The sequence below is a fragment of the Cataglyphis hispanica genome, chromosome 8 (genome assembly GCF_021464435.1).
Source record: "Cataglyphis hispanica isolate Lineage 1 chromosome 8, ULB_Chis1_1.0, whole genome shotgun sequence".
Lineage (NCBI taxonomy): Eukaryota > Metazoa > Arthropoda > Insecta > Hymenoptera > Formicidae > Cataglyphis > Cataglyphis hispanica.
The window spans coordinates 6178231-6197360 of record NC_065961.1 but is presented as its reverse complement, the minus strand read 5'-3'; the positions used below and the strand labels follow the sequence as shown (position 1 = coordinate 6197360).

Below are 19130 nucleotides of genomic sequence, written 5' to 3'. Positions count from 1 at the left end.
TTTATCCGTAAACGTAAGAAGGGAAGATGAGACACGGAGCCGTGCTTGGGCGAGAAATCATGGCGAGAGCCGGAATCAGTTCTTCCTCCCGAGCGGAGTCGAACCCGCTCCGATAACCGGTAATGTTTCCTCTAATTTTTTGAACGCAAGCGGAAGAACGGTCCCCAGAGATAACGCGGTCGGTCGGTCGGTCGGTCGGTCGAAATATGACATACGCGACACGTCCTACGGCTTCCACCAGCAACGCCAGCCGCCTCCCCGGTATAAGAACTCGCAAGATAGTTGGCCGCGCTCGCTCGCTCGGTCGCGGGCGCCGGCTCAATGTACCAGAGGAAATCGCTGACTTATGGCTGCGCCAGGGAGTCATACCTTTTTTCATAAACCCCCAGTCAACCCCAACCTCGCGACTCTTTTACATTGTACCCAGATTTCAGCGATTAATTTTCCCCATTGTGCCGTGGCGCGTCTCTCGGCAGCCAACCTTCCTCCTCCTCCTCCTCCTCCTCCTCCTTCTGCTTCTGCTATCTCATCCTCCCTCTCGCTTTTCCACCATCCTCTCGCTTCTCTTTCCTCTACTGCCTTCCTGCAACCGCAGCCCCATTCCATCCTTCACCGACATATCCCATCGCCTCTTCACAGTCGCTCCCAGACCGCGGTCCGCATTGTCATTGGCAAACAGATCTCAATGGCGGTATTAAAAGTATCCGCTCTAATGGAACCCGTTATATTCGGCCCAACGAAAATTCTGCGCTGAGAAAGAAATCGGTCGTGGAGCGACTCGACTCGACTCGGCTCGGCTCGGCTCGGCTTGACTCGACTCGACGGAATGCAGAAAGCGAAGATTTTTGCCTGCGCAAGAGTAATTGAACGTCATTGCGTTAAGCGCCTACTTTTCGGAGGCCGAAGAGAGAAGTTAAAATATTTAGCGACTACTTGACCGTAATGAGTCTTAGAAGAAGCGAGCTTTCCACCACTTGTAGTAGGGGCATTGTGTTATTTCGCAACAACTCATTCATTGATAGTCCTTCGCCACATCTTCAACATTACTCGCTTATTTTCGACAAAGAAAGAAGGTCTCATCCCCGCCTCTAGCAATTCTTCCTTCTCCTGAGGGATTTTCTCTACATCTTTTCTCTACAGTTCCTAACTTTTTCGAGGCATTAAAACGATCCAGATATATAAAACTAAACTAGAACAGAACGCGCTTGCTCCCTTTCTCATTCTCATTGTCAAAAAAAAAAAAGGCGAGCAACTTGAAAAGTGTGCCGCGTCTGGATGCTGCAACAGTCGGTCATATCTCAACGGGGAACATTTACAGTGTCTCGCGAAGTATTATTTCGATGCGCGCGACTGGCTAGTACACTACGCGTGACATTTATATTTTATATAAAACGCAAGCTATATTATTATACGTATACGTTTGTACATATACTAACATACACATGTACGTAGAATGCGCACAGGCAGAAAAACGCGTATATACATTATATACATATAGCGCGAAAACGGACACGGGCGATTATGGCGGCTTATCGCCGCGGGGTGCAATACCGAGGTGTTCCATGACCGTAACCATTGTTTCCGCCCTCTTCGTCCTAGAGAACGCCTGGGCTATTGTTTAGATTTTTTTGCGGTGATCGCGATGACCGCAATGCACGACGAGGACCCTCTCGACATGGTTTGTGACGCGCGACGAATAAAAAGTGTGGATCCAGTCAACCCGCTTCTATCAGATGAGATCAAAAGTCTCTGTGTATTTTCCAACAGCAAAAACCTCTCCCGAACAATTCAAGATATCTACCTTTACATTATTTTAAATTGGATTTTCCGCATATATTTTTTTAATACACGATTTTATAAAAAAAAAAAAAAACAGAAAAATTGAAAATGTTTGGACAAAGTAAAGTTGTGAAAGTTAAAATCCTCTTCTTCACAATAAATCAGAAATTTTTATTCAATTCTACAATTTTAAAAACATAAATATAAAATGATAAATAAAAGTTTTATTGTTATCTAAGTATTATTTTTAGGTACATCTCAAGTTAATTATAAATGAAATTTTTGATAAAATATAGCCCTCAATTTATAAGTGACGTTAATAATATGCGTTAATTATATAATAGCGTTATTTTTTTATCTTTCTGTGTTTATATCTCACGCTCACGTGTTAATGTTATTAAAACTAAATTAATGCTAAAACAAAATTTTGCTAAAAATAAGCATTATGGACAATCTTTTCAAATGACAGTAATTTGACGTATTGATGAAAAATAACCGCTATTGAAATGATATGCAAAGAGAAACTTGTAAACCAAACGATCCATCAGTAACCTTATCGTTATTCTTGCTTTTTCGATCTCTAGTTTTTCTGATGTAAAGATAATGTTCACATATATAGGAATATATAATAATACACTAATATAGTAATCCTTTATAAAAATGATAAATATTATATAATACAAATTTATCTGTAAAATATGTGAACATATTTTTATGGACAATAGATAAAAAAACCGTAGCCGCATAAAAATCCGCAGCGAATAAATTAACGGCGAGAATGGCGAACGCATTACGACATTATTAATTGATTGACACGCGATATTTCAATTAAGAGTACTAGACGTGGCCGTAGAAATCCGCGCCGAATAAAACGTGAAACGGCAACCCTGAAATATACATAAACGGACCATTTATGTAGATTTTTCGGCGTGACAGCTATTTAATGTCGATCTCTCATCAGAGATTTTGTAAAAAACACGATGATTGTTCCAAAGGCATTTTTGATCTTCTGCAATTCTCTCTGTGTCGACAACCTTTCCGATGTTCTAATTTATTTTCTGCCTTGCATCTCTCGCAGATTCTATTTAATTAGCGTATCGACAAAACGACATGCGCGGAAAACAATAATTTTGTTAAAAAAAAAAAATTTGCAAGATTTTTTTCTGCCATGGTTATTAGGTAATAATCGGACGAAACGATAAATAGTGTAATTGCTCTCGAAATTCCTCGTGTTCCTTGCTATGCACCATTACAATCGATATTCCGTCCGCGTGTAGATACGGGAGTAACGCGCTATAAAACCGGAAGATCTCGTCGAGATTGAGATCGTAATATTGCCGGCGGTTGCGCTGTGCTGTATAGTCGGTAACACGGGATTTACATACTCGCTAGCGGAGCGTGCTGCATGTAAACATTCGTCGTAATCCGATATTTTCGTCTGCCGTTAATCCGCGAATAAACCTTCTTAAGCGGTGCTTATGTTCGAATGTATACATAAATCTTGCTTAATAATTAAGTATCATACTATATACAAGAAGACACACTATAATTGTCAAATCTTAAAAAGTATATCAAATCTTAAATTGTGAAAAACAACATCATATTTTATTACGTTATCAATATTAGCTCATTTCTCATATCTTTCATAGAAAAATTTATACTTCGCAAAAGATTTGTAATTCTGTATCTTCTCGCAATATGCGGTAAGAGATGGATTTATCGCGAGCTTTACAATCAATCGCCTCCAGCTATCGCATCTTATCTCATTGTCAGTTAATAACAGTAGCAAACTACGTAATATATAATTCATACGGTTCTCTACAAGTAACATTGCGTATCAATTAGAGCATAACTCGGTTGGTCGCATGTACCGGTAGTTTGTTAATTAGACGAAACAATCCTTCTTACACATCGGCTCAAATCCTCGGAGCTCCGGGAATGTCCCTTAACTCACCCCGACGCAGCCGGAGGCTCTTATGCAAACCGCAGAGTCCGAGCTGCTTCGCAGGAGTCGACGGCAGCTTGTTATGGCCATTTGCCTCCCCATTTAAGAGGATGCACCGAAAATTGTCGTAAACCCCAAAATGACGGTGTTGCTATATCCCGGGGAACGACGACTCGAATCTCGCGTGTCCGTATACAACATGCTGCGTCCGCAATAAAACAAATCCTCGAAATTACGCGCGAGACGACAAAGAACCAGTACAGGTTTCCCCGGAGAATTGTACACGGTAGTAGTAATAGATGAGAGTGAGCAGACGTGAAACGCGCGAGATCTGGATACTAGCTACAATGTTTTATTAAAAAAACAAAAAAAATTTCTAATTTATTATAATCTGTGTGATGAGTTAATGTTCCGAAATGAACGATAAACAAAAAGTTAAAATAAGAAAAAAGTACATCAGACACATTGTTTCTAAAGTGTCATTCGCATTATCTCTTATTATTTCACTGATATTTATAAAAGTTGCATAAATAAAAATATTTATTTTTGCATTCCTTTGAAAGACAAGAAAAGATTCAATTAAAAAGTAATTACGCAGGGTTGTTGAACGCATCTTCAATTTCATATCTCCGTCAATGAAATGTGATGAAGGAGAAACGAAAAATTCCTTGGCCTGTGAATAAAATTTCCAAAATTCTCAACGTCGTTTATCCGCGAGAAAAATGTTATATCGCAAATAAATTATGAGAGCAGAAAGGGAAACTTGATTGCACAATCGGTCGCATCCGCCGTGTAATAAAGGTAAAGTTTCAAGGGAAAAAGTTGTGCCGGTAAGGTGAAGTTTTTATACCGTCCCGGTTGTGTAATATCGGCTGTTATAATTACGCGTTGCCGCTTTCAAAGGAGCCGTTTAACAATTAATTACGACTATTAAGTATTATTTCCTGAATCTTGTTATCTACATCTATACCGTGTTTAACGAGGAAAGTCTAAAGGGGAGACTATAATTTACGAGCATCGTTTCGTGAAACTTTGACGAACTCTATCAAGAGAATCAATATATTTTTGTCTTCTTCTTTCGAAATGTTAAAATAATAATAAAAACAATTTCAGCAATCTGTACAGATATTTTTCGTGCATTGTGAACAATATATTAAAATATCAAGAGCAAGATGACATATTCTTAAAGTTTTATAATACGAAGCGATAAAGAGAGAATCAAGTTTTTCATCAAAGAACAACACCTGGTGTTTTTTCCCCTTCGTGTTTATATACAAAGAAGCGTAATGCACTTTACAAACATTCATATACCATAATATATGCATAAATTCCATATACTGACTGTGTCAGACCTTATATTAAGTCGAAATTAAATTTTTAAAAATTTATATAAACATTATTTTTCTTCATAATTTTTATCACATTTTTCAATATATAATAAAAACATATAAAGCGGAAATTAATTTTTTAAATTAAAATTTTATTGAAAAAGTTTACTTAAAGTAAAAATATCATTTAAAAAATGCTATTCACAAAAATGCTTATCAAATGCTATTTTATTTGCATCAGATATAGTAATATTAGTCATATCAATATTTATTATTTGTATCTTTAAATAAAGAATCCGAAGCATTTATGAATCGAATCGAGACAATATTTAAAGTTATATTTAAATATGAGATCAATTTGTGAATGTATAAAATGGACTGTACAAATTCATCTATTTTCACCTGAGTATTTCAATTATTGAAAATTGTCACTTATAACAATGACAGCAACATAATAATGTAAGTCTGTTTCTTATTCGCATCTAAGACTTAATTAACTGAACTCATTGAAAAATATATAATTGAACATAATAGCTACTAAAGTAGACTATAGCTACTAAAATATAATCCAATAAAAATAAAAATAAAAATATGCATTTATAAAAATTTATAAAAATTTATAAAAATTTTCGCGAATAATTAAAAACAAATCTGCTATAATGATATTCCTGTACGGATATGTCGAAAAAGAAGAATAAATGATGGTTCAAAAAATAAAATGTCGAAAAGGTGGAGTGAGAAAAGAAAGAGAAGAATCTTTGGTGGGAACTTAAAATTCTCCGAGATAATATTTCGATGATATGCCGAACGGCGTCACAGCTGCGACGCACGAGTAAAGGTTCCCGCTCTCCCGACATCATACAAGATTGTTAAAGCTCAGACCGGCCGAAGGCGGAGGTGGCGACCGAGAATAGAAGACGACGCGGAGAAAGGAGTAAGGGAGGAAACGGCTAGTGAAACAGCTGGCACATACTGGCGACAGCCCGCCTGTCACTAACTCAACCTGGATACACACGCGCCACGTGCGCCAGATACAAACTTCATTGATGTTGGACGAAAAGAACGAGTGAGACTTCCGTTGTGTCGCGAGTTCCCTTGCCCAGAAGACGAGACTCCTTGATCCGCGGACAACTGAACGATTCGCCTGTCGAACTGAAAGCTCCAATTAACGATAATTGAATAAGATCTCTCCATTTCTAAGTCACTGACGAGACTGTCGTGACTAATTATAAGTGACTAATTACAGTGCTAACAGGATTAAAGCTGTTTTTACTTTTCTATCTGAATTATATATGCACAGCAAAGCAAATTTTTTTAAATGATTTTATCACTGCGCTAAGAGGCATCATTAATTATTCCTGCTAATAAAGCGCATACGCGATTAATAATTTCTTAAGCAAGATTAACATCGGTAAGGCTCTGTCACGTTTTTGCTCAGAAACGCAATCTTTCGTTGATAATATCTTGTTTGCAATGGGAAATAAAATAAGTTTGACAATCGATAGTGTTATCAGTGATATATTAACGAGATCTCAGATCAATACTACCAAAAATAAAACATCGAAACAACGAAGCAAAGGTACCGATACTATTGCATGACCCTTACTATCTCTGTCTTACTGGGATCTATCACGGTCGTCTTGTAATTTAATCTATTTCGCTATTATATAGAATAGTAGAAAGGACGTAGAAATCGATGGGTATCGTCCACAGTCGTCGTCGATCCACCGAAACTCGATTTCGCGGTTCGCAGCGAAATAAAGCTCTGGACATGTCCATCACGTGGGTCGTTCGCAAGTGGTAACACTCTTCCTTCAATTTCGCGCGTGTCTATCTTTTTTTTTTCCCTCGCAACCTCCGAGAGGAAGCGTCAACAACGGTTGCACATAGGTGCAAAGACATAGTCGGACGAATTATCGTCATTTTCCATCATTTATCGCGTTCGCCATTTGCCGCCCAAAGACTTGTAAAATACATTAAAAAAAAAAACAAAAAAAAAATAGAAAGGTTGGCTGTATAAATGCTGCGTATGTATACATCGACCACGTGGACTTACCATAGACTATGTATCAGCTGCGCGCTCTATGAAATCGCTGGCATCTGTGAAACACGCATCATTTGACGATGAAAGATTCGTAGTTTCGTTAATCAGATTGATAAAGATTTAAGTATATCAAAAAAAAAGAAAAAAAATAATACATATTAATAATAATGATAAATTTTCGTTTCTTGAAGAAATTTTTTTTGTGCATATTTGACCATCCTCCGTTTTAATATCAGGTTTGAGGCGACGAGAATTATGAGATGCATACCATACATATTTTAGTTCATAATTTAATATCTGCATTTTTGTCACTTTATTTCTATAGACTGTAGACGATGTTCGCGCTTATTAAAATAATGTACTCTTCAATAAGACTACACACAATAAGACTACTACTGTTGTGCATAGTTTTTATAATTCATTGAAATATATTATATTATTTATGTAAAATATATTGTATTTTCAAACCTCAAAATCGCATATCTTTAAAAATATTAACAAAAAAACAATATTATAGAAATAAGTTTTCATTTAAAAAAGTGAATTTTAAACAATGTTTCCATTTAATATTTTTTAAATGCAATTAATTATAAATTTATATATACATATATCAGTATATATAAACTCCACAATCGCAATTTTTAAAAAATGTAGTACTGTACAATTAAAAGAGATTTAATTATCTGTCGCGAGAATTCACAGTTACTCGTGACTATTTAATATCCCATTGTTATGTAAACTAATTAAAACCTTGTCACGTTAAGGAAGGAGCATGCGCAAAGTAGCGATATTAATTTCCTCAGCCTGCATGTTTTTGTAGCAAAATTAAAAGTCGCGAGGCATGACTTCATAATATTATACAAGAAGAAATTCAAAGGTCTAAAAGAGAGATTAATTCGATACTCTGGAATCTGAGAGCAATCTTAGAACTTGACGGATGAATCAAGTTTTACATTAAAAATTCGCTCGCTGAGTCAGTGTATTTTTAGTTATTCATCCACTTCATATAAATTTTTATCTCGGTGTAATATATTCTTCTAGATACAAAGAAGATTATTTCCACGTTCAATTGTTATACTCGCTTCGAATTTCGAGCGATTTTGTAACTTTAGTACGATTTTATTCTCCCAATTCCTATTCATCTATCTTTACTATAATATTTTCTTTCTCTGAGTATATCGCGACACTCAGACGAAAAGACAATGGTTGTTTTTGTTCCGAGTAGTGCCGAGCTCATCCACCATCCAATAATCGAACGTAACGGAACAAGTCTCTTCGTTCCCGATCTCTCGTCCATGGGATGCATTTTTCTTAGAACTTTCCCATCTCTCGTGCGGTCGTGCTTTGCGAATTTCCGTAGCCGCGCGGACAGCATACTTCCACACCGTTCCCTTGGAGAATCCACACATAGAACAACCATACGCGGACATGTACACAGAAGTTATTTAGGGTAACATCAAAGAAACTTTCTAGCGAGGTCAGTGTCGCTTAACTCGTTGCGACGAGGCTGCATAGAAGCGCTCTCGTTGCTGATAATTACTATAGTCCGCAGTTTTGAGGCATTGCATTGCATCACGTATTGCTATGCGCGAACTCGATTGGGAGCAAATGGAGTTTCGTCTCGAGGTGTGTCAAATCAACCGCCCGCGGTTTCCATTCTGTACCTCATTTTTTTTTTGCACCGTTTACTGCGCCGATTAATTCGTTCCGATGGATTTTGCCTCAAACATGAAAAAATTGATGGAATTTATCTGCGAACAGCTTACCGTTTATTTATGCTATATTATTTTTTATGAACGATTGAGAAGGAGAGAGACATTCCTCTCTTCATGCTTCTGTTTTAAAATTTATTCTGATCTGTGACCGTAATAATTTTCAATCGCTTTGAAAGCTTTTCTAGAAGAATAAATTTTGAATCAATTTTTTTTGCTCATGTCAATTTTATTAAAACCTAAATTTTAAGCATAAAAAAGTTTAGTAACTACGTCTTCAATTCAAGTTGTGGTATAATAAAAAATTCACTCTACGTTAAATAATAAAATTAATTTATGTAAATTTAACGGCGGTATGTAAATGTAGCAATAAGTAATGTGCGTCCGAACAAAATGTAAATTGCTAGGAAAATATTTCTGACGGAAAGAAGAAGCATATGGAGAATTTCGTCGCGTATTTTCCGATATCGCGCAGTACGTTTTGCATAATCACATAATCCAGTGCCGCGATCATAGTGTCGTAATTTATCCGTGGCCATTATTATCCACAGCGACCCGAGGTATCAAGAGAATGATAATTTAATTTACTGCCAATTCTCTGTTTCATACCTCTGCGTCGTTTGGAATCGAGAGACAAAATACTGGCGTCATGCTGAAAAGCGACGTTTACATTTGTGCGAATCCTTTGCAATATACATATATTGATTAAGATTATTTGTATTATATTAGATTAGATTAGATTATTAGGTAAAAATAAATCGCAACATATTCGTACAAACTTAAATTCGTACAAATAAACAAATAAATTGGAAAATAACAACGCAAATAAATTGGAAAATATCATCGCGTTGCATCATATTCTATTCTTGCAACTTACACTTTAACGATATTTCGGAATTAATTCGCGATCCAGCTCTCTATACACAGAATACGCGCTGCACATTCGGATAATTACACATACGAAACAATGGCGGCGAACGAAGCATGCCGCAGTATCGAGACAAGTTAATTAGGTTGCTGTTGGTACCTAACTCGTCTAATAACATGCAAACCGTCTCTCTCCCACGTCATCCATCAAAAACGTAATACTCACTACTATTTCGCGAAATATTATATTTATCGGAGGCTCGTTTATGGAGGCTTTAATGCGACGATTTTTGTTTATGTAGTGATTTACTATTTTTGAAATCTATGTGTGCACACATGTAAATTAATTTATGGTTCTCATATACAAAGATGGAAAATATTAATCTTTTCTTATTTTTATAATCTCTAAAAATCATGAAAAGAGAAAGAGAGTAATATACATTAAGGCAACCTAAATAAATATTTCCATACATCCTATAATATATTTGTGAAAAGTTTTAACAAACTGTTGAGACAAAGTAGTTTCATGAATAAAGTTTCAATCAAATTTTATCCCGCACACATTTAATCTTGTATAAGCTTTGATAGATTTTTAATTTTCTCTGTCTTATTCTTTTTTACAACGCTGTAAATTCAAGAGTTGCAAAAACTTTTCTCTGTTTCTTTTTATACTTATTTTTTTTTTGTTTTTATTTATATATTTCACTACAATTCTGTAAATACAAATATAGAAGATTGTTACATGCTTATTAAAAATACTAATATTAAAAATTTATTTATAGACTCCGACAAAGTGAAACTCATTCATTTAAATATCCCGTACATGAATGCGACTAAATTCTTGCAGCAGTCCATATAGGTAGATTTACTATAATAAATCTTTCATAGAGTAATGACGAATTACATTTGAGAACATCAATATTAATTAATTTCTTTGCATGCAAAAGCCATCATGGCCAAGCTTTGAAAATGTAGCATACAAATCCATAATGATATATAATTGATATGTTAAAGCACTTGTAATAGGATTTAGCCGATAGAATAGTAGGCATATAGTTAACTATATAGTTAACTATGCTTTTGTACAATTGATATATGTATAAACTTTTTAATCTCTTATAGCAAATGTTGAATATAATTAAGATAATTATTATAATTATTATAATAATATAATTATAATATAATAATTAATTTTCTTCTCTGTATGTTTATTCTATTGTATAATCCTTCATTATATTGAGATAAAATAGTAATTTTTGGTAATCTGAATTTAAAAAATTTTCAATACCCTATTTCCGTGTTTCATATTTAGAATTTAATAAATTTTATTCTATTTCTTGCCGCGTATATAATTTGTGTATATAATACAGACTTCAAGAGCTTCGAAAAATATCAGGCATTGCATTCAATAATTTAAAACGGATAGATATGATAATACGCGTAAGTATATTTCCGTAATAATAGTATGTGCATACCAATAGCGATTTGCAGAGATGTCGTTTCCTATAACAGATGAAACGGACAACACACTATAAATAGCTATTATTTATTAATTATAAAATACCGGAATAATCGCTCAATTTGACCATCATCGTACTCGAGAGAGATTATTAATATCAAATTCGTATAGTTTATTAGGAATTTATGATTGCGATGCGCGGTCATAATTTGCCGCCTATTTCGTAATTATCACCGCAAAGCAGTTATAATTTCCCGGAGTCTCCAATCGTGAAATATTGGCGAATAAAATTGAAAGCTATTTAATTCATTCCGATGGTAAATGTATTTATGTGCTCTCTCCTGAGATTTAGAAGATTTAATACACAAGCAAGAGTTACCAAAGTAAGAGAAAAAGTGATATTCTTTATCGAGATCGAATTTATTTTCATGATTATTTTTGAGACGCAGAAAAGTAATTGTATGAAACGAAACGACGGATAGCGTAATAATTTCAATAATCGAATCTATTCATTTGCATCAGCGTGACGAATAAGCGGACCAACACGTTTGCATATTTTCTTGAGATAAAAATCTCCTTGCGTTTTAAGGATAATCGTTAAGGAAAATCAAATTCTTTCAGTAGCAATTTTTTCCGGTCTTCATCAAGCCCATGGTAATGGTATGGGACACTTCATGAGTTTCTTCATGTAGCTGTTTCTTTATGAAATGTATCCTTAAAGAGTGGATCGACTTCTCCTCTCCGCCACTTTTCCTGCTTTCGAAGAAAATATATCCTTGATAGCACGACCGTCTATCTTAATTCTCAGACGACAATGACACAGTCCTTAACTATGCGCTAACGCGATTACAACTTTCTGTATAATCAGAGTTTCTCGAAAGAAGGGTACATATAACCGGGCCTGCGTCTACAACTAGTCCGGACAAGGACGAGATATCTTCAAGGCGCGTGGCTCTTTTAGATGAGCCTCTTTCTATTTTTTGCGCGTTTGTGGATTTTTGGGACGAGCCAATTTGGCTTTGTTTCATTTTTCATTTAGCCTTCCTCTTATCCCTTCGCCGCGAACTCATTTTTCACTTAACCCGTCTCCCGATCTATATCCGATCCACGAGCTAAGGGAAGGCGATTTTCACCAGCAAGCGCGGGTTCTCGTTTTTTTATAGATCACGTACGTTAACCTGTCGAACGCCCTTAAATAATAGTAGAGTTAATTTCGATTTCGCAAAAAAAATATGGTGAACGGGCGGTGTGTATATACGGGCCTCTCTCTCTCTTCCTCTATCAAAAAATTATAGGATTTTTTATATTTATTTCTTTCTCTTAGCAACTCATAGTCTTCACATTTTACGCGCGTTCACCGTGATTTTCTTTTAATATATTATACAAAACCTATATATATATATATATATATATATATATATATATATATATATATATATATGTTGTGTTTTTCGTGAAATCACAAATATATAATACTAATCGCAAATATATTAAAACATGTTTTAAAATACTAAGATACTATCCTATTCATCGGCACAATTCAAATGAGATAATGACTTGGAAGGTATAAGGCTTGTCTCGTAAAGTAGTGATAAATTCAACGGGTATCGCGAATGTGCGTGCGATGCTCGGGAGGAAATGTAACGCCGTTGCCGTCGCATCCTCGAATGAGAGGATGCCTTTGATACCTTTGCCCTACCATCACGGTAATCATGGAAACGTACCAAATCTCGCTATCCAATAGTAGAAGATACCGGAGAACAATGCTCTCAGCATCACAGCGATAAAGGTCGATTCAATTATCGTACTGGAGACCTTTGCTCGTTGCACTCCGCATCTACTTTTGTGCTAAGGATCCAGTTTATTTCTTAGATTGGTCACGGGCTATTGTCCTGATCGAATAAGCGGAAAATGTGGGCAACGATGTGATACTGATTAAATAAAATTAGTTGAGTTCCAGAATTGACCGATATATCGAAAATGAGTGCGCGATAATAATAATTTTGCGTTGTGAAATGCTGGCATTAATTGCATATTTCTAAAATAATGTTTCTATTAAATTAATTATTACGACAGAATTTAGAATCTAACACTTTCAATGTTTCATTGTGTTACTCCTAATAATAATAATAATAATAATATCTATATTCAGATAAAGTCGAATCTTTCTATTCTTCTTAATGACAGTATATTGAGGTGTCTAATCACAGGATAGTTTAACAACGAAAAACAGTAAAATTTCTGATGCATTAAAATTCTACGATACATGACAAAAACTAAATTACTAAATTTAGCAGACTTTAGTAGAAAATCAACATTTTGAATTCAAGTATGCGCTAAAATGATGACAAATGATGATCTATCATCAAACTATGACTAAGTGGAAATTAGCCTCAAATTCATCAATTATTCGTCAAAATCCGCCGCTCATTTAAATGACGAATAGACATCGTTTAATGTTCTAAAAATAATGCTATTTTTATAAGTTTAATGTATGTGAAAAAGAAGGAATTATAAATATATTCGATAAATAGAAATCTGCAAGCTATAAACAAATTACTTCACGTACAAATTGCTCGTCAACAAACTGCTGCTGAAGATAAAGTTAAGTCATTATTCGTAGACATCGAGAAGCAAAACGGTGCATTGAAGTAATTCCTCAATTGTCAGAGGCCGGGAAGCTTTCCAAACTTTTCGTTGTTGTTGACTCTTTAACCGGAAAAGTTTTCTTTTGTTGCTCTTAATCTTTATATATATATATATATATATATATATATATATATATATATAAGCAATAAATTCCTAAATTTTCCTCTTAATAAATTTTAAATTAAATTATTATGCAAATAAACATAAAATTTCTCCGCAATATATTTCCGAATGACAACATAAAGACGGGTTAAAAGATTAGATTTTGTTTTTTAATTCTTTATTCAGGATATATAAATATATTTCTCTCCATTGTTGCGTCGTATCGTGGCATCATTATTCACTTCATCCTTTATTCGCCTTTCAACAAACTGTACTGTAAAGCACAGTGATATCAATCGAACAAAAATTAAAAAGTTCCTCCAGAAAGTTAATATCAACGTCGCGTCTTTTGCCAACGAATAATAAAAGCCGCGCTCATCGATCAACAAAAACGCATACAAACTTTTTCGGAACCTCGAAAGATCTCGATAACAGCGCCGCACGAACGGCCAAGGGCGAAGTCGATAATGCATTCTGATCCAAAAGCCATGGCTTGAAATGCTAACGATACCGCAATAAAATGGGACTATCAATAGTCTCTTTTCGATACAAAGTATGGTATGGATATTTCGATCGTGATATTAAAATCGATTCAAGAGTTGGAATTGACTAACATTTCAATATCTGTATAATTTTAGGTGACGAAAATAATATTGTTAGTAAATTATATTTCTCAGTAAATTATCAATAAGCTTCGATATTTTTCTTCCGTTAAAAGTTAATTTTCTTATCAATAAATTTATCGCGCAAATTAATAAAATCCCTACAAAATTAAATAATAGATTCACTTTACAAATTACATTTGTATGAAAAATTGCCTTCTAATTTAGATTATCTGTCTAGAATAAAAATATATATAAAAATTACTTTATATATAAATATTTACGTATTATTGTTCTATGTTTTTTACGAATTGTTCATCGTGCGCATCGTGCGAGCGTTTGTGGATTGTGATGCGCAAGTTTCTGCCTGTCACGCGGAAATGCAGATTGCCTCCTTCGTTCGTCCTGGTTTGCGAGACCGGTGCAAATTACCAGAGCTTTTTATCCTTTGAAACAGCGCACATCCGCGCGGCGTGGCGCCTTTGCGATTAAATCAGAGGCTTGGCCGTGCCTCCTATAGCCTCTCCCTCTTGCTTTTCCCAAAGTCGCTTTCCCGCCCGTATCGCGCTCGCGCTTCGCGGCGAGCTTGCGCGGCGCCTCGTCCCGCACCGGGAGATCTCCTCCGCGGAGGAGGATCATCAGGGTTCCGATCAGTTTACCGGCGTCCCTCAATCCGTGCGGTCGCGTTCGGTATTCGAGTCCGGTCCGCTGAATCACGTGCATCCTCGACGAAGGGAATAGGCGATGTCGGCATTACCGTTCCTCGAGCGTGTCACTGCGGTGTCATCGTCGTTTTCCCGAGATGTGTGAAAGTCCTCCAGGATTACCGCTGCAGGTTTGCGAATCTATTTTCATTTATACCGATCGCACTCAAGCGAGTGTCGCGGGGGGAAAAGAATTAATTTTCATGGCAAACGTGCTTCGAAATTTTTCAAAATTGAAATAATAAACTCGCCTATCTTTATATAATAACGATATTAAAAAATCCACACCTTCTGGCATTGCACGTTTTCTTGAATTAATGTGTGTGTAGCAGAATTTTAAATCAATTAAAATCGTGTTTTTTATATTTAAACAATAAAGAAATTTCACATTTTTAAGCTAATCTTTAGTAATTGCGCTACAATTTGTTGAATTTTAATCCAGTTGTAATCGTAGTAATTTTTTTATCTTCTTGTAAGAAAAATAAATTGCTTTCTACGCAATGGTGATAAAAATTTTCGCATCTTTGAACAGTTCATGAAACGTGCAAAAGTTTTGAAAGGTTAGCATCAGAGTTACGTGAATTTTCATTCAGATCAGCTGCGGTGATGTTTGATCTCATCCCGTGAGAAAGGCACTTTTCATGCGAATGGCGTCAAGAATTTCGCTTCGTGGAACAACCCTTTGGGATCAACGCGTTGCGGGCTAGCGAATTTTAATTCCGAATAGTTACACCGAGGTCTGTGCTCTTGTAACGAGACAAAGTTACTTTTGAATATGTGTTGGAGAATTTGCATACTCGTGTTGAAGTTCTTCAGGATGAAATTCGAAAACATTATTTGAAATTAATAACACTAATATTGTTTTTATACATTAAAAAGTTCATTTTTTGTACAAATTTGTATATATAAAATAGATTTACAAAAGTTTTTTAAAATTTATCAATTTTTTATTTATAATTATAAAATTGTCAGTGTTTATCTTATTGCTAACGAGACGAAATATTTTTTAAGCAAATAGAATTCTCAAACAGTTTTTGACACATGCAAAAATTTTTTTATGAAATTGTTGTAATAAGTTTAATCATTTATATTAATAATATATATTTAATAATTTAAATTCGATTAAAATTTGTTTCTGTTATGCTGAAAGATAAAAGGTAAAGTTATATCGGAATTATAATAAAGTTTTGACTGGAGCTCTCGATATATCCAACAAAAAGGATGCTCGCCGCAGCTTGCAAAAGAAGTCGATATACTTAATTTATTGCCGGAAACGTATATTACTTCGCAATGATTAATGCAAATCAAATGCGGTTATCGATTCGTCGATATGAGAAAGGCCCCAGAGATCCGCAAACGCTTTTTATTAATCCACGTCTCGCGACTGCGGAACGACTTCGGTTCGCGCCAGTTCCCATAATATCGCTCACATTGCGGCAAGAAACAAATTAATTTCGCCGGCGCGAGGCGTGGAGAACCAGGCTAGTTGCTGTAAGTTTTTAATGAAAGTTTCGATTTTCGGGCGTTGAGCATCATCGAAAAGTTCCCGCACAGTTGAAACACGACAACTTTGTACATATATACATCTTGACATATCTTTCCCTCTATTTATTTGTTTCATTTCTTAGCGACCTTTCTTACGATTAAACTTGAGTCTCAGATTTTAGAAATCTTTTGTGACGAAGAAGCAATATCGATTATAAAATATGAAATCACTTTTTCTACTACTGTCACTTGCAAAGGCATCCAAATCGTGTCGCGATTCTTTAAAAGAAAAATTTAACCGAAGAGAGATTCATGCGATTGATTTAGTTCCTCGGTCACTAAAATGCATGAGTGATCTCTTATGAGCAAAAAATTTCTGCGAGAATAATTGGATTGATACTTGAGCGAGATATTCATCGTTATCTTTTTTAATTGAGACATTGGCAACATACACATGCAACCGTGGCACATGCTCGCCTTACGTTTTTTATGCAAAGCGCAGTTTGACAGCGCACTCGACCACGTGCGCTTACGATAAAAAGAAAAAGAAAGAGATACGCTATTTATTCTACAATTCATCGCATCACATATTTAGTTAATAACAAATGGCAACCGATCCGTCCTCTCCTTTCTCGTGTTATCGAATCGGCAATCGTATCCGATTTGCATAAATTGCTACAAATGGTGTGTGTATGTCATGGAGGAAACGTTAAGTTCGTCGCGATGGGTTGCCCGTATTAGCGACATTTAATCGCCGATGTCGAGCGGGGAAACAAACCAGGGCAATTACCGGCGATCTTTGTACCGACATGCAAGCAGCGAAGCGATATTCTCCAATGAATATTCCACAAGTGTTCCGAGTGTTCCACAATCGATTTCAAATTGCTTCGGTTATTGAAAGCAAGGCAAACCGATAACTCACCGAAATCACAGTCGAAAAAAAAAAAAATGAATATTAAAAAAGAAGAAACAGAACTATATTTTCATACTCGTGATAATAGAGAGAAAAATCTGAAAAATGAAATCTAGGTCAAAAATTACTGCATCGTGCCTATTGCATCTCTGAAAAATAATTTATTATTTGACGCGACGTTTCTCACGTACCAATGTCTCTGAACGACTTCCATCGCTTTCGATGGAACGCTTCGCATATTCTCGTGTGCATCGACCATTTTCTTTGACGGCGGAAAATCAATTTTCAATCGTTCGCGTTCGAGTCACTTGACATTTAATGGACTGCATATTCGCGGACTGATCCACGAGAGATTAACTCGTCGCCGGAAGTGCGTACGAATTAGCGACAAGCCGATCGTAGCCTTTCATATACATATACGCACACGTACATACACACAGAAGATTCGACGATAAAATCTACAAGCGCAAATTATGCGCCGTGCGAGTAATCTCCGATTTGTCTTATCGTAATTCCGTTCTTTTTCCTTACGGCTTAACACGTCCGCTTAATACTTTATTACCCGTTTAATAGGTGTAGATTATTGGCGGATATATATTTGAAACGCGCAATTTTATCAACTGCAAATTATTAGCCGCGCACATAAAAAAGCCGTCGCGATTTACGATCAATTTCGCTTATTCATTTTCAATGTGTGTCGAGAATTCGACACGAAATAATTTATTTCTCATGGAATTTATTTGTGAGAAGAAATAATGGAAACAGCGAGGCATGAAAATTACGTACTTTGTGCCTATTCGCGAGATCATTATTAACATAATAGCCGTGAAATGCAATGATGCGGGAAGTTTTAACAGATATTCTTTATCAGGATGATTGTCGGAACTGAAATGCGCAAATATTTGGATAGGTAGAAACTAAGTTCTTCTACATCTATTCTATTCGGGTACTTCATGTAACGTGGATAATGGTGTTTCTTCAGTATACATTGTTATCAGCTGACTATAAACTTTGTTAGAAAAATCTACGGTCAAGTTAACCCGGGTCAATTAACCTTCAACATTTAAATTTAACACTGGTAATTTAAAGCACTATAAATATTTACCCTGTTTCTCAAGATGAGAAAAAAAGAGATATGTCACATTATCGTCGTCCCGTTCCCTTCAACAACTTCATTAATCCTGAAATATTTAAATACGAATATAGCTAACAATAGTATTAAGACGCTTTCCGCATAATATAATCCGCGAAAACAGCATCCTACCATTTCCCGGATTACGGTAATGGAAAATATTTATTTTCTTACAACGCAGTTTCATTTTTAATCATATCTGAAATTGCCGGACAAAAATGCTCCGTGCGGTCGTTTTCTTCATATTTCCGGTAGCAACCGTGCACAGTCATAAGAAATTGTTTATGGAAAAGATTCTTTTGCACGACAGAATCTACAGAAAGAGAAAGAGAAACAGATAGAAAGAAAGAGGGTACATTTCCACAACGCTGCAATTTCTCGGTCTCGGTGTAATAGAGCATCTGATCTA

The 19130-nt window shown here is 35.6% G+C and overlaps 1 protein-coding gene and 1 long non-coding RNA gene across 8 annotated transcripts in view; one reads left to right on the top strand and one right to left on the bottom strand.

The window, feature by feature from the left end:
• LOC126851595 (uncharacterized) overlaps positions 1-19130 on the bottom strand; it is a 282884-nt gene that overhangs the window by 28748 nt on the left and 235006 nt on the right. The window lies entirely within an intron of this gene.
• Positions 1-19130, top strand: part of LOC126851567 (lachesin-like) — a 132661-nt gene that overhangs the window by 46091 nt on the left and 67440 nt on the right. The window contains exon 1 of one of the 7 annotated variants that reach the window (XM_050595667.1): positions 15161-15322. The exons of the other annotated variants lie outside the window; for them this stretch is intronic. The gene's annotated coding sequence lies outside the window, so the exon portion shown is untranslated. Of the gene's footprint in view, positions 1-15160; positions 15323-19130 lie in introns of those variants that run through there. 7 annotated transcript variants of the gene reach the window in all.